A 16162-nucleotide genomic window follows, 5' to 3' on the forward strand; every position below is an offset into this window, starting at 1 on the left:
AATAGACCCGGGGGGCATAGGTTTCACTAGAGGCTTCTCTCAAGATAGCAAATAACACGGTGGGTGAACAAATTACTGTCGAGCAATTGATAGAAAAGCACAAAATTATGGCGATATCTAAGGCAATGATTATGAAAATATAGGCATCACATCCATGTCAACTAGACCGAAACGATTCTGCATCTACTACTATTACTCCACACATCGACGGACTAATGCCTGCATCTAGAGTATCAAGTTCATGAAGAACGGAGTAACACATTAAGTAAGATGCCATGATGTAGAGGAATAAACTCAAGCAACATTAGATGTAAACCCCATCTTTTTATCCTCGATGGCAACAATACAATACGTGCCTTGCCGCCTGATAATCCCCAAGTGCAAGGAATCATCGTAGCAATTTCCAAAGGTGGAAGTGATAAGTATGGAGTGTCGAACCCACAAGATGCTAAAGGTAATATCAATATTCTCTCAAGTCCTATCTGGCAGTGATACAATGACTCTACGTACACTGAATGTTTGCTTCCATCTAGAAATGAGAAATAAAACTACGTTGTGGGTATGAAGAGGTTAACTTTGCATGATATCGGAGAACTAAAATATAAAAGTAGATGATGTTAACTATAAGTTAGAATATATTACTATATATTATAAATAATGAGTGTGGAATAATGCTGGATCGGTGTGCGGAATTATCCAAGGCAATTGTTAACAAGATCCATAGTCAAAAAAATTGTTAACAAGATCGGTGGTCGTCATTGCAATTTTATATGAGGGAGAGGCATAAGCTAACATACTTTCTCTTCTTGGATCATATGCACTTATGATTTGAACTCTAGCAAGCATCCGCAACTACTAAAGATCATGAACGTAAAACCCAACCATGGCATTAAAGCATCAAGTCCCCTTTATCCCATACGCAACAACCCCCTTACTCGAGTTTAACCTTCTGACACTCTAGCAACCCACTATAAGCGAATCATGAATGTATTCCAACACCCTACAACGGGAATCCTTCACGTGTGCGCGGCATGGAAGGCACCATAGGACAACACCAAAATAAAACATACAACTCATACCAATCTAGATCATCAATCAACCCAAAGACAAAAGAAATCTACTCAAAACATCATAGGATGGCAACACATCATTGGATCATAATATGTGGCATAAAGCACCATGTTCAAGTAGGGGATTACGGCGGGGTGCGGGAGAGTGGACCGCGTAAAAGAGATGAGGATGGTGATGTTGATGAAGATGATCACCGCGGCGATGGTTCCCACGATGGCACTCCTGTGCCACCAAGAGAGACGGGGAGAGGTTCTCCCCCTTGTGCTTCCTTCTCCATGCCCCCTAGATGGGGAGAGGTTCTCCCTCTGGTTCTTGGCCTCCAAGGCGACGATGGCCCCCTCCGGGATCCTCCTCATGGCCTCCGGTGATGATGGCCCCCTCCGGCACGGTGCCAGAGAGGGCCTAGATTGGTTTTTCGTGGCTACAGAGGCTTACGACAGTGGAACTCCTGATCTCTCTTCTGTTCTGGGGTTTTTAGGATTTATAGGAAGGGTTGGCGTCGGTTTCACGTCAGGGGGCCCCACGGGGTGATCACAAGGTCGAGGGGCGCGCCCTAGTGGGGCGCCCCCACCATTGTGGTGGCCCCGGGACTCCTCTTCCGAATATTTTTCTTCTAGTATTTTTCATATTTTCCATAAAAATTATCCATTAATTTTCAACCCCTTCCGAGGACTTTTATTTCTGCACAAAAATAACACCACGGTAATTCTGCTGAAAACAGCATCAGTCCGGGTTAGTTCTAATAAAATCATATGAAATTGTTGTAAACATGGTATGAATACTTCATAAATTATAGATACGTCAGAGACATGTCAACATCCCCAAGCTTAATTTCTACTCGTCCTCGAGTAGGTAAATGATAAAAGAAATAATTTATGAAGTGTGAATGCCATCAAGTGCACGAGTTTGATCAATGAAAGTTCCAAGCACTTTTTCTAGCATTATTCTTTATCATAAACAGTAGCTCATATTCATAAAACTTCTCATGATCAGGTAACAAGCTATCCATAAATTAAAGTATATACCATAAACTTTCTTGAAAACTAACAAACCATGTTCTTAGTCATCAAACAATTCCAATTCATCTTATTTTCAGGAAGGGTCTATGTAAGAGCTTTGATTTAGCAAATCCCACATACATATAGTCTTCCACAATTGCTAACACTCACGCAAAATTTATGGGTACAAAGTTTCAATCGGACACAGAGAAAGATAGGGGCTTATAGTTTCGCCTCCCAACCTTTTACCTCAAGGGTAATGTCAACAATAATACTTTATGAAAACCTACATCCAAGTAGATATATATATCTGGATTTCTCCAACACATAGTGCTTGCCAAAGGAAAAGTGTAAAAAGGAAAGGTGATGATCACCATGACTCTTGTATAGGGGTAGAAGATAAAAGTAAAAGATAGGCCCTTCATAGAGGGAAGCAGAGGTTGTCATGCGCTTTTATGGTTGGATGCACAAGCACAATAATAATTTATGAAGTGTAAATGATAAAAGATAGGCTCTTGTAAAAGGACCTTGACGGTGAAGGAAATATGCCCTAGAGGCAATAATAAAAGTTATTATTTATTTCCTTATATCATGATAAATGTTTATTATTCATGCTAGAATTGTATTAATCGGAAACATAATACATGTGTGAATACATAGACAAACAGAGTGTCGCTAGTATGCCTCTACTTGATTAGCTCGTTAATCAAAGATGGTTATGTTTCCTAGCCATAGACATGAGTTGTCATTTGATTAACGGGATCACATCATTAGGAGAATGATGTGATTGACTTGACCCATTCCGTTAGCTTAGCACTTGATCGTTTAGTTTGTTGCTATTGCTTTCTTCATAACTTATACATGTTCCTATGACTATGAGATTATGCAACTCCCATTTACCGGAGGAACACTTTGTGTGCTACCAAACGTCACAACGTAACTGGGTGATTATAAAGGTGCTCTACAGGTGTCTCCAAAGGTACTTGTTGGGTTGGCGTATTTCAAGATTAGGATTTGTCACTCCGATTGTCGGAGAGATATCTCTGGGACCTCTCGGTAATGCACATCACTCAAGCATTGCAAGCATTGCAACTAATAAGTTAGTTGTGGGATGATGTATTACGGAACGAGTAAAGAGACTTGCCGGTAACGAGATTGAACTAGGTATTGAGATACCGACGATCGAATCTCGGGCAAGTAACATACCGATGACAAAGGGAACAACGTATGTTGTTATGCGGTCTGACCGATAAAGATCTTTGTAGAATATGTAGGAGCCAATATGAGCATCCAGGTTCCGCTATTGGTTATTGACCGGAGACGTGTCTCGGTCATGTCTACATAGTTCTCGAACCCGTAGGGTCCGCACGCTTAAAGTTCGGCGACGATCATAATTAGGGTTTTTGTGTTTTGATGTACCTAAGGTTGTTCGGAGTCCCGGATGTGATTACGGACATGACGAGGAGTCTCGAAATGGTCGAGACATAAAGATTGATATATTGGAAACCTATATTTGGATATCGGAAACGTTCCGGGTGAAATCGGGATTTTACCGGAGTACCGAGGGTTACCAGAACCCCCCTGGAGGTTAATGGGCCTACATGGGCCCTAAGGGAGAAGAGGAGGGCCGGCCAGGGCAGACCGCGCGCCCCCTCCCCCCCCTAGTCCGAATAGGACAAGGAAGGGGGGGCGGTGCCCCCCTTTCCTCTTTCCCCCTTCCCCTTTCCTTCTCCAACAAGGCAAGAGGGGGGAGTCCTACTCCTGGTGGGAGTAGGACTCCTCCAGGCGCACCCCTAGGGCCGGCTGCACCTCCCCCTCTCCCTCCTTTATATACGGGGGCAAGGGGGCACCCCATGACACACAAGTTGATCTTCGTGATCGTTCCTTAGCCGTGTGCGGTGCCCCCTTCCACCATATTCCACCTCGGTCATATCGTAGCGATGCTTAGGCGAAGCCCTGCAGCGGTAGAACATCATCACCATCATCACGCCGTCATGCTGACGAAACTCTCCCTCAACACTCAGCTGGATCGGAGCTCGAGGGACGTCACCGAGTTGAACATGTGCAGAACTCGGAGGTGTCGTACGTTCGGTACTTGGATCGGTCGGATCGGGAAGACGTACGACTACTTCCTCTACGTTGTGTCAACGCTTCCGTTGCCGGTCTACGAGGGTACATAGACAACACTCTCCCCTCCTGTTTCTATGCATCACCATGATCTTGCGTGTGCGTAGGATTTTTTTTGAAATTACTACGTTCCCTAACAGTGGCATCCGAGCCAGGTTTTATGCGTTGATGTTATGCACGAGTAGAACACAAGTGAGTTGTGGGCAATATAAGTCATATTGCTTACCAGCATGTCATACTTTGGTTCAGCGGTATTGTTGGATGAAGCAACCTGGACCGACATTACGCGTACGCTTACGCGAGACTGGTTCTACCGACGTGCTTTGCACACAGGTGGCTGGCGGGTGTCAGTTTCTCCAACTTTAGTTGAACCGAGTGTGGCTACGCCCGGTCCTTGCGAAGGTTAAAACAACACCAACTTGACAAACTATCGTTGTGGTTTTGATGCGTAGGTAAGAACGGTTCTTGCTAAGCCCGTAGCAGCCACGTAAAACTTGCAACAACAAAGTAGAGGACGTCTAACTTGTTTTTGCAGGGCATGTTGTAATGTGATATGGTCAAGACATGATGCTAAATTGTATGAGATGATCATGTTTTGTAACCGAGTTATCGGCAACTGGCAGGAGCCATATGGTTGTCACTTTATTGTATGCAATGCAATCGCGCTGTAATGCTTTACTTTATCACTAGGCGGTAGCGTCATGTCTACTACACAACCTTCTTCTTGTAGACGTTGTTGGGCCTCCAAGTGCAGAGGTTTGTAGGACAGTAGCAAATTTCCCTCAAGTGGATGACCTAAGGTTTATCAATCCGTAGGAGGCGTAGGATGAAGATGGTCTCTCTCAAGCAACCCTGCAACCAAATAACAAAGAGTCTCTTGTGTCCCCAACACACCCAATACAATGGTAAATTGTATAGGTGCACTAGTTCGGCGAAGAGATGGTGATACAAGTGCAATATGGATGGTAGATAAAGGTATTTGTAATCTGAAAATATAAAAACAGCAAGGTAACTAATGATAAAAGTGAGTGTATACGGTATTGCAATGATAGGAAATAAGGCCTAGGGTTCATACTTTCACTAGTGTAAGTCCTCTCAACAATACTAACATAATTGGATCACATAACTATCCCTCAACATGCAACAAAGAGTCACTTCAAAGTCACTAATAGCGGAGAACGAACGAAGAGATTATGGTAGCGTACGAAACCACCTCAAAGTTATTCTTTCCAATCAATCCGTTGGGCTATTCCTATAAGTGTCACAAACAGCCCTAGAGTTCGTACTAGAATAACACCTTAAGATACAAATCAACCAAAACCCTAATGTCACCTAGATACTCCAATGTCACCTCAAGTATCCGTGGGTATGATTATACGATATGCATCACACAATCTCAATTCATCTATTCAACCAACACAAAGAACCTCAAAGAGTGCCCCAAAGTTTCTACCGGAGAATCAAGAACGTGTGCCAACCCCTATGCATAGGTTCATGGGCGGAACCCGCAAGTTGGTCACCAAAACATACATCAAGTGGCACATGATATCCCATTGTCACCACAGATAAGCATGGCAAGACATACATCAAGTGTTCATAAAAGACTCAATCCGATAAGATAAATTCAAAGGGAAACTCAATTCATCACAAGAGAGTAGAGGGGGAGAAGAAACATAAGATCCAACTACAATAGCAAAGCTCAGGATACATCAAGATCGTGCCATAGATGGAACACGAGAGAGAACACGAGAGAGAGAGAGATCAAACACATAGCTACTGGTACATACCCTCAGCCCCGAGGGTGAACTACTCCCTCCTCGTCATGGATAGCGCCGGGATGATGAAGATGGCCACCGGAGATGGATCCCCCCTCCGGCAGGGTACCAGAAAGGGGTCCCGATTGGTTTTTCGTGGTTCTAGAGGCTTGCGGCGGCGGAACTCCCGATCTATCTTGCTCTCGGATGTTTTGAGGGTATATGGAGATATATATAGGCGGAAGAAGTACGTCGGTGGAGCTCCGAGGGGCCCACGAGGCAGGGGGCGCACCCTCCACCCTCGTGACCTCCCCGGAAACTTCTTGGAGTAGGGTCCAAGTCTCCTGGATCACGTTCGGTGAGAAGATCACGTTCCCGAAGGTTTCATTCCGTTTGGACTCCGTTTGATATTCTGTTTCCTCGAAATACCGAAATAGGCAAAAAACATCAATTCTGGGCTGGGCCTCCGGTTAATAGGTTAGTCCCAAAAATAATATAAAAGTGGAAAATAAAGCCCAATATAGTCCAAAACAGTAGATAAAGTAGCATGGAGCAATCAAAAATTATAGATACGTTGGAGACGTATCAGGCATCCCCAAGCTTAATTCCTGCTCGTCCTCGAGTAGGTAAATGATAAAAAGAGAATTTTTGATGCGGAGTGATACTTTGGCATAATTTCAATGTAAATCTTCTTAATCATGGTATGAATATTCAGATCCGAAAGGTTCAAGACAAAAGTTCATATTGACATAAAAAATGATAATACTTCAAACATACTAATCAAACAATTATGTCATCTCAAAATAACATGGCCAAAGGAAGTTCATCCCTACAAAATCATATAGTTAGGCTATGCTTCATTTTCGTCACACAAAGATGTTCCCAACTTCTATACCCCCGATGACAAGCCAAGCAATTGTTTCATACTCAAATAATCTCAAACTTTTTCAACCTTCACGCAATACATGAGCGCGAGCCATGGACATAGCACTATGGGTGGTATAGAATATGATGATGGGGATTGTGTGGAGAAGACAAAAAGGAGAAAGTCTCACATCAACGAGGCTAATCAATGAGCTATGGAGATGCCCATCAATTGATGTTAATGCAAGGAGTAGGGATTGCCATGCAACGGATGCACTAGAGCTAAGAATGCTCAACAAAAGAAAACTAGTGGGTGTGCATCCAGCTTGCTTGCTCATGAAGACCTAGGGCATTTTGAGGAAGCCCATCGTTGGAATATACAAGCCAAGTTCTATAATGAAAAATTCCCACTAGTATGAACAAGACAACTTATGAGACTCACTATATGAAAATCATGGTGCTACTTTGAAGCACAAGTGTGGAAAAAAGAGATAGTAGCATTGCCCTTTTTATTTTCTCTTTTTTTTGGGCCTTTCTTTTTTTCTTTTTGGCCTTTCTCTCTTTTTTTAGGAAATGCTCTAATAATGATGATCATCACACTTCTATTGATTACAACATAATGATTACAACTCGATACTAGAACAAGATATGACTCTATATGAATGCCTCCGACGGTGTACCGGGATGGTGTAATGAATCAAGAGTGACATGTATGAAAAATAATGCATGGTGGCTTTGCCACAAATATGATGTCAACTACAAGATCATGCAATGGCAATATGACAAAAGTAAAGCATGTCATGATGATGATGATGATGATGATGATGGAAGTTGCATGGCAATATATCTCGGAATGGCTATGGAAATGCCATGATAGGTAGGTATGGTGGCTGTTTTGAGGAAGATATGGGGAGGTTTATGTGTGAAAGAGCGTATCATATCACGGGGTTTGGATGCACCGGCGAAGTTTGCACCAACTCTTAATGTGAGAAAGGGCAATGCACAGTACCGAAGAGGCTAGCAAATGGCGAAAAGGTAAAAGTGCGTATAATCCATGGACTCAACATTAGTCAAAAGAACTCATATACTTATTGCAAAAATTTAGAAGTCATCAAAAATCAAGTACTACGCGCATGCTCCTAGGGGGATAGATTGGTAGGAAAAGACCATCGCTCGTCCCCGACCGCCACTCATAAGGATGCACAAGCCAGGTACACTTCATGCTTCAAATTTGTTACACAACTTTAACCATACGTGCATGCTACGGGACTTGCTAACTTCAACACAAGTATTTCTCAAATTCACAACTACTCAACTAGCATGACTATGATATTATCACCTCCATATCTCAAAACAATTATCAAGCATCAAACTTATCTTAGTATTCAACCCACTAAAAAGAAAGTTTCACATATCTTGAATACCAAGTATATTAACATTAAGCAAATTACCATGCTATTAACGACTCTTAAAATAATCTAAGTGAAGCATGAGAGATCAAGTTTCTTTAAAACAAACCACCACCGTGCTCTAAAATATCTAAGTGAAGCACTAGAGCAAAAATTATCACGCTCAAAAAGATATAAGTGAAGCACATAGAGTAAACTATCAAGCTCAAAAGATATAAGTGAAGCACATAGAGTATTCTAACAAATTTCAATTCATACATGGCTCTCTCAAAAGGTGTGTACATCAAGGATGATTGTGGTAGACTAACAAGCAAAGACTCAAATAATACAAGACGCTCCAAGCAAAACACATATCATGTGGTGAATAAAAATATAGCTCCAAGTAAATTACCGATGGAAGTGGACGAAAGAGGGGATGCCTTCTGGGGCATCCCCAAGCTTTGACTTTTTGGTGTCCTTGGATTATCTTGGGGGTGCCATGGTCATCCCCAAGCTTAGGCTCTTGCCACTCCTTGTTCCATAATCCATCAAAAGAATTCACCCAAAACTTGAAAACTTCACAACACAAAACTCAATAGAAATCTCGTGAGCTCTGTTAGAGAAAGAAAACAAAAGACTACTTTAAGGTACTGTATTGAACTTGTTCTTTATTTGTATTGGTGTTAAACCTACTGTATTCCAACTTCTCTATGGTTTATAAACTATTTTACTAGCCATAGATTCATCAAAATAAGCAAACAACACACGCAAAACAGAATCTGTCAAAAACAGAACAGTCTGTAGTAATCTGTTACTAACGCAAACTTCTGGAACTCAAAAAATTCTACCAAAATTAGACGACCTGGACAATTTGTTTATTAATCAGCAGCAATTGGAATCACTATTTTATCACGTTCTGGTGATTTTTGAAAATTCGGGCACTGAGTGTAAAGATTCTGGAAATTACAACAAGATCAAATAACTATCTTCCAAGAAGATCTAATAGGTTTAACTTGGCACAAACACTAATTAAAAGATAAAACCACATCTAAACAGAATTTAGATGAATTATTTATTCCTAAACAGAACCAAAAACAAAAAACACAAAATAAAATTGGGTTGCCTCCCAACAAGCGCTATCGTTTAACGCCCCTAGCTAGGCATGATGATTTCAACGATGCTCACATAAAGGATAAGAATTGAAATATAAAGAGAGCATCATGAAGAATATGACTAGCACATTTAATCCTAACATACTTCCTATGCATAGGGATTTTGTGAGCAAACAAATTGTGGTAACAAGAATCAACTTGCATAGGAAGGTAAAACAAGCATAACTTCAAAACTTTAAGCACATAGAGAGGAAACTTGATATTATTGCAATTCCTACAAGCATATATTCCTCCCTCATAATAATTTTCAGTAGAATAATGAATTAATTCAACAATATAACCATCACCTAAAGCATTCTTTTCATGATCTACAAGCATAGACATTTTACTACTCTCCACACAAGCAAATTTCTTCTCATGAATAGTAGTGGGAGCAAACTCAAAAAAATAACTATCATGTGAATGAAAATTAAGATCAAGATGACAAGTTTCATGGTTATCATTATTCTTTATAGCATACAAGTCATCACAATAATCATCATAGATAGCGGGCATGCTCTCATCATAATAAATTTGCACATCAAAACTTGGGGGACTAAAAATATCATCTTCATCAAACGTAGCTTCCCCAAGCTTGTGGCTTTGCATATCATTAGCATCATAGATATTCAAGGAATTCATACTAACAACATTGCAATCATGCTCATCATTCAAATATTTAGTGCCAAACATTTTATAGATTTCTTCTTCTAGCACTTGAGCACAATTATCCTTTCCATCATACTCACGAAAGATATTAAAAAGGTGAAGCGTATGAGACAAACTCAATTCCATTTTTTATAGTTTTCTTTTATAAACTAAACTAGTGATAAAACAAGAAACTAAAAGACTCGATTGCAAGATCTAAAGATATACCTTCAAACACTCACCTCCCCGGCAACGGCGCCAGAAAAGAGCTTGATGTCTACTACACAACCTTCTTCTTGTAGACGTTGTTGGGCCTCCAAGTGCAGAGGTTTGTAGGACAGTAGCAAATTTCCCTCAAGTGGATGACCTAAGGTTTATCAATCCGTAGGAGGCGTAGGATGAAGATGGTCTCTCTCAAGCAACCCTGCAACCAAATAACAAAGAGTCTCTTGTGTCCCCAACACACCCAATACAATGGTAAATTGTATAGGTGCACTAGTTCGGCGAAGAGATGGTGATACAAGTGCAATATGGATGGTAGATAAAGGTATTTGTAATATGAAAATATAAAAACAGCAAGGTAACTAATGATAAAAGTGAGCGTAAATGGTATTGCAATGATAGGAAATAAGGCCTAGGGTTCATACTTTCACTAGTGTAAGTCCTCTCAACAATACTAACATAATTGGATCACATAACTATCCCTCAACATGCAACAAAGAGTCACTCCAAAGTCACTAATAGCGGAGAACGAACGAAGAGATTATGGTAGGGTATGGAACCACCTCAAAGTTATTCTTTCCAATCAATCCGTTGGGCTATTCCTATAAGTGTCACAAACAGCCCTAGAGTTCGTACTAGAATAACACCTTAAGATACAAATCAACCAAAATCCTAATGTCACCTAGATACTCCAATGTCACCTCAAGTATCCGTGGGTATGATTATACGATATGCATCACACAATCTCAATTCATCTATTCAACCAACACAAAGAACCTCAAAGAGTGCCCCAAAGTTTCTACCGGAGAATCAAGAACGTTGGCCAACCCCTATGCATAGGTTCATGGGCGGAACCGGCAAGTTGGTCACCAAAACATACATCAAGTGGCACATGATATCCCATTGTCACCACAGATAAGCACGGCAAGACATACATCAAGTGTTCATAAAAGACTCAATCCGATAAGATAACTTCAAAGGGGAAACTCAATTCATCACAAGAGAGTAGAGGGGGAGAAGAAACATAAGATCCAACTACAATAGCAAAGCTCGGGATACATCAAGATCGTGCCATAGATGGAACACGAGAGAGAACACGAGAGAGAGAGATCAAACACATAGCTACTGGTACATACCCTCAGCCCCGAGGGTGAACTACTCCCTCCTCGTCATGGATAGCGCCGGGATGATGAAGATGGTCACCGGAGATGGATCCCCCCTCCGGCAGGGTACCGGAAAGGGGTCCCGATTGGTTTTTCGTGGTTCTGGAGGCTTGCGGCGGCGGAACTCCCGATCTATCTTGCTCTCGGATGTTTTTAGGGTATATGGAGATATATAGGCGGAAGAAGTACGTCGGTGGAGCTTTGAGGGGCCCACGAGGCAGGGGGGCGCGCCCAGGGGGGCGCCCTCCACCCTCGTGACCTCCCCAGAAACTTCTTGGAGTAGGGTCCAAGTCTCCTGGATCACGTTCGGTGAGAAGATCACGTTCCCGAAGGTTTCATTCCGTTTGGACTCCGTTTGATATTTTGTTTCCTCGAAATACTGAAATAGGCAAAAACAGCAATTCTGGGCTGGGCCTCCGGTTAATGGGTTAGTCCCAAAAATAATATAAAAGTGGAAAATAAAGCCCAATATAGTCCAAAACAGTAGATAAAGTAGCATGGAGCAATCAAAAATTATAGATACGTTGGAGACGTATCATAGCGATAGTCGTGGAAGCATAAGATTGGCGAGACGACAATGATGCTACGATGGAGATCAAGGTGTCGCGCCGGTGACGATGGTGATCATGACGGTACTTCGGAGATGGAGATCACAAGTACAAGATGATGATGGCCATATCATATCACTTATATTGATTGCATGTGATGTTTATCTTTTATGCATCTTATCTTGCTTTGATTGACAGTAGCATTATAAGATGATCCCTCACTAAATTATCAAAGTAAGTGTTCTCCCTGAGTATGCACCGCTGGAAAGTTCTTCGTGCCGAGACACCATGTGATGATCGGGTGTGATAGGCTCTACGTTCAAATACAACGGGTGCAAAACAATTGCACACGCGGAATACTCAGGTTAAAACTTGACGAGCCTAGCATATAACAGATATGGCCTCGGAACACGAAGACCGAAAGGTCGAGCGTGAATCATATAGTAGATATGATCAACATAGTGATGTTCACCATTTATACTACTCCATCTCACGTGATGATCGGACATGGTTTAGTTGATTTGGATCACGTGATCACTTAGAGGATTAGAGGGATATCTTTCTAAGTGGGAGTTCTTAAGTAATATGATTAATTGAACTTAAATTTATCATGAACTTAGTACCTGATAGTATCTTGCTTGTTTATGTTTGATCGTAGATAGATGGCCCGTGCTGTTGTTCCGTTGAATTTTAATGTGTTCCTTGAGAAAGCAAAGTTGAAAGATGATGGTAGCAATTACACAGACTGGGTCCGTAACTTGAGGATTATCCTCATTGCTGCACAGAAGAATTACGTCCTGGAAGCATCGCTAAGTGCCAAGCCTGCTACAGGAGCAACACCAGATGTTATGAACATCTGGCAGAGCAAAGCTGATGACTACTCGATAGTTCAGTGTGCCATGCTTTACGGCTTAGAACCGAGTCTTCAACGGCGTTTTGAACGTCATGGAGCATATGAGATGTTTCAGGAGTTGAAGTTAATATTTCAAGCAAATGCCCGGATTGAGAGATATGAAGTCTCCAATAAGTTCTATAGCTGCAAGATGGAGGAGAATAGTTCTGTCAGTGAACATATACTCAAAATGTCTGGGTATCATAATCACTTGACTCAATTGGGAGTTAATCTTCCTGTTGATAGTGTCATTGACAGAGTTCTTCAATCACTGCCCCCAAGCTACAAAAGCTTCATGATGAACTATAATATGCAAGGGGTGAATAAGACTATTCCCGAGCTCTTCGCGATGCTAAAAGCCGCGGAGGTAGAAATCAAGAAGGAGCATCAAGTGTTGATGGTCAATAAGACCACCAGTTTCAATAAAAAGGGCAAAGGGAAGAAGAAGGGGAACTTCAAGAAGAACAACAAACAAGTTGCTGCTCAGGAGAAGAAACCTAAGTCTGGACCTAAGCCTGAGACTGAGTGCTTCTACTGCAAGCAAACTGGTCACTGAAAGTGGAACTGCCCCAAGTATTTAGCGGATAAGAAGGATGGCAAAGTGAACAAAGGTATATGTGATATACATGTTATTGATGTGTACCTTACTAATGCTCACAGTAGCACCTGGGTATTTGATACTAGTTCTGTTGCTAACATTTGCAACTCGAAACAAGGGCTACAGATTAAGCGAAGATTGGCTAAGGATGAGGTGACGATGTGCGTGGGAAATGGTTCCAAAGTCGATGTGATCGCGGTCGACACGCTACCTCTACATCTACCTTCGGGATTAGTATTAGACCTGAATAATTGTTACTTGGTGCCAGCGTTGAGCATGAACATTATATCTGGATCTTGTTTGATGCGAGACGGCTATTCATTTAAATCAGAGAATAATGGTTGTTCTATTTATATGAGTAATATCTTTTATGGTCATGCACCCTTGAAGAGTGGTCTATTTTTGATGAATCTTGATAGTAGTGATACACATATTCATAATGTTGAAACCAAAAGATGCAAAGTTGATAATGATAGTGCAACTTATTTGTGGAACTGCCGTTTAGGTCATATCGGTGTAAAGCGCATGAAGAAAGTCCATACTGATGGACTTTTGGAACCACTTGATTATGAATCACTTGGTACTTGCGAACCGTGCCTCATGGGCAAGATGACTAAAACACCATTCTCCGGTACTATGGAGAGAGCAAGAGATTTGTTGGAAATCATACATACAGATGTATGTGGTCCAATGAATGTTGAGGCCCGTGGCGGCTATCGTTATTTTCTCACCTTCACAGATGATTTAAGCAGATATGGGTATATCTACTTAATGAAGCATAAGTCTGAAACATTTGAAAAGTTCAAAGAATTTCAGAGTGAAGTTGAAAATCATCGTAACAAGAAAATAAAGTTTCTACGATCTGATCGCGGAGGAGAATATTTGAGTTACGAGTTTGGTCTACATTTGAAACAAAGCGGAATAGTTTCGCAACTCACGCCACCCGGAACACCACAGCGTAATGGTGTGTCCGAACATCATAATCGTACTTTACTAGATATGGTGCGATCTATGATGTCTCTTACAGATTTACCGTTATCATTTTGGGGTTATGCTTTAGAGACGACCGCATTCACGTTAAATAGGGCACCATCAAAATCCGTTGAGACGACGCCTTATGAACTGTGGTTTGGCAAGAAACCAAAGTTGTCATTTCTGAAAGTTTGGGGCTGCGATGCTTATGTGAAAAAGCTTCAACCTGATAAGCTCGAACCCAAATCAGAGAAATGTGTCTTCATAGGATACCCAAAGGAGACTGTTGGGTACACCTTCTATCACAGATCCGAAGGCAAGACTTTTGTTGCTAAATTCGGAGTTTTTCTAGAGAAGGAGTTTCTCTTGAAAGAAGTGAGTGGGAGGAAAGTAGAACTAGATGAGGTAACTATACATGCTCCCTTATTGGAAAGTAGTACATCACAGAAACCGGTTTCTGTGACACCTATACCAATTAGTGAGGAAGCTAATGATAATGATCATGAAACTTCAGATCAAGTTACTACCGAACCTCGTAGATCAACCAGAGTAATATCCGCACCAGAGTGGTACGGTAATCCTGTTCTGGAAGTCATGCTACTAGATCATGATGAACCTACGAACTATGAAGAAGCGATGGTGAGCCCAGATCCCGCAAAATGGCTAGAAGCCATGAAATCTGAGATGGGATCTATGTATGAGAACAAAGTGTGGACTTTGGTTGACTTGCCCGTTGATCGGCAACCAATTGAGAATAAATGGATCTTCAAGAAGAAGACTGACGCTGACGGTAATGTTACTGTCTACAAAGCTCGACTTGTTGCGAAAGGTTTTCGACAAGTTCAAGGGATTGACTACGATGAGACCTTCTCACCCGTAGCGATGCTTAAGTCTGTCCGAATCATGTTAGCAATTGCCACATTTTATGATTATGAAATTTGGCACATGGATGTCAAAACTGCATTCCTGAATGGATTTCTGGAAGAAGAGTTGTATATGATGCAACTAGAAGGTTTTGTCGATCCAAAGGGAGCTAACAAAGTGTGCAAGCTCCAGCGATCCATTTATGGACCGATGCAAGCTTCTCGGAGTTGGAATAAACGCTTTGATAGTGTGATCAAAGCATTTGGTTTTGTACAGAATTTTGGAGAAGCCTGTATTTACAAGAAAGTGAGTGGGAGCTTTGTAGCATTTCTGGTATTATATGTGGATGACATATTATTGATTGGAAATGGTATAGAATTTCTGGATAGCATAAAGGGATACTTTAATAAGAGTTTTTCAATGAAAGACCTCGGTGAAGCTGCTTACATATTCGGCATTAAGATCTATAGAGATAGATCAAGACGCTTAATTGGACTTTCACAAAGCACATACCTTGACAAAATTTTGAAGAAGTTCAAAATGGATCAAGCAAAGAAAGGGTTCTTGCCTGTGTTACAAGGTGTGAAGTTGAGTAAGACTCAAAGTCCGACCACCGCAGAAGATAGAGAGAAAATGAAAGATGTTCCCTATGCTTCAGCCATAGGCTCTATCATGTATGCAATGCTGTGTACCAGACCTGATGTGTGCCTTGCTATAAGTCTAGCAGGGAGGTACCAAAGTAATCCAGGAGTGGATCATTGGACAGCGGTCAAGAACATCCTGAAGTACCTGAAAAGGACTAAGGATATGTTTCTCGTATATGGAGGTGACAAAGAGCTCATCGTAAATGGTTATGTTGATGCAAGCTTTGACACTGATCCGGACGATTCTAAATCGCAAAC

This window comes from Triticum dicoccoides, chromosome 5A, assembly GCF_002162155.2.
Source record: "Triticum dicoccoides isolate Atlit2015 ecotype Zavitan chromosome 5A, WEW_v2.0, whole genome shotgun sequence".
Classification (NCBI taxonomy): domain Eukaryota; kingdom Viridiplantae; phylum Streptophyta; class Magnoliopsida; order Poales; family Poaceae; genus Triticum; species Triticum dicoccoides.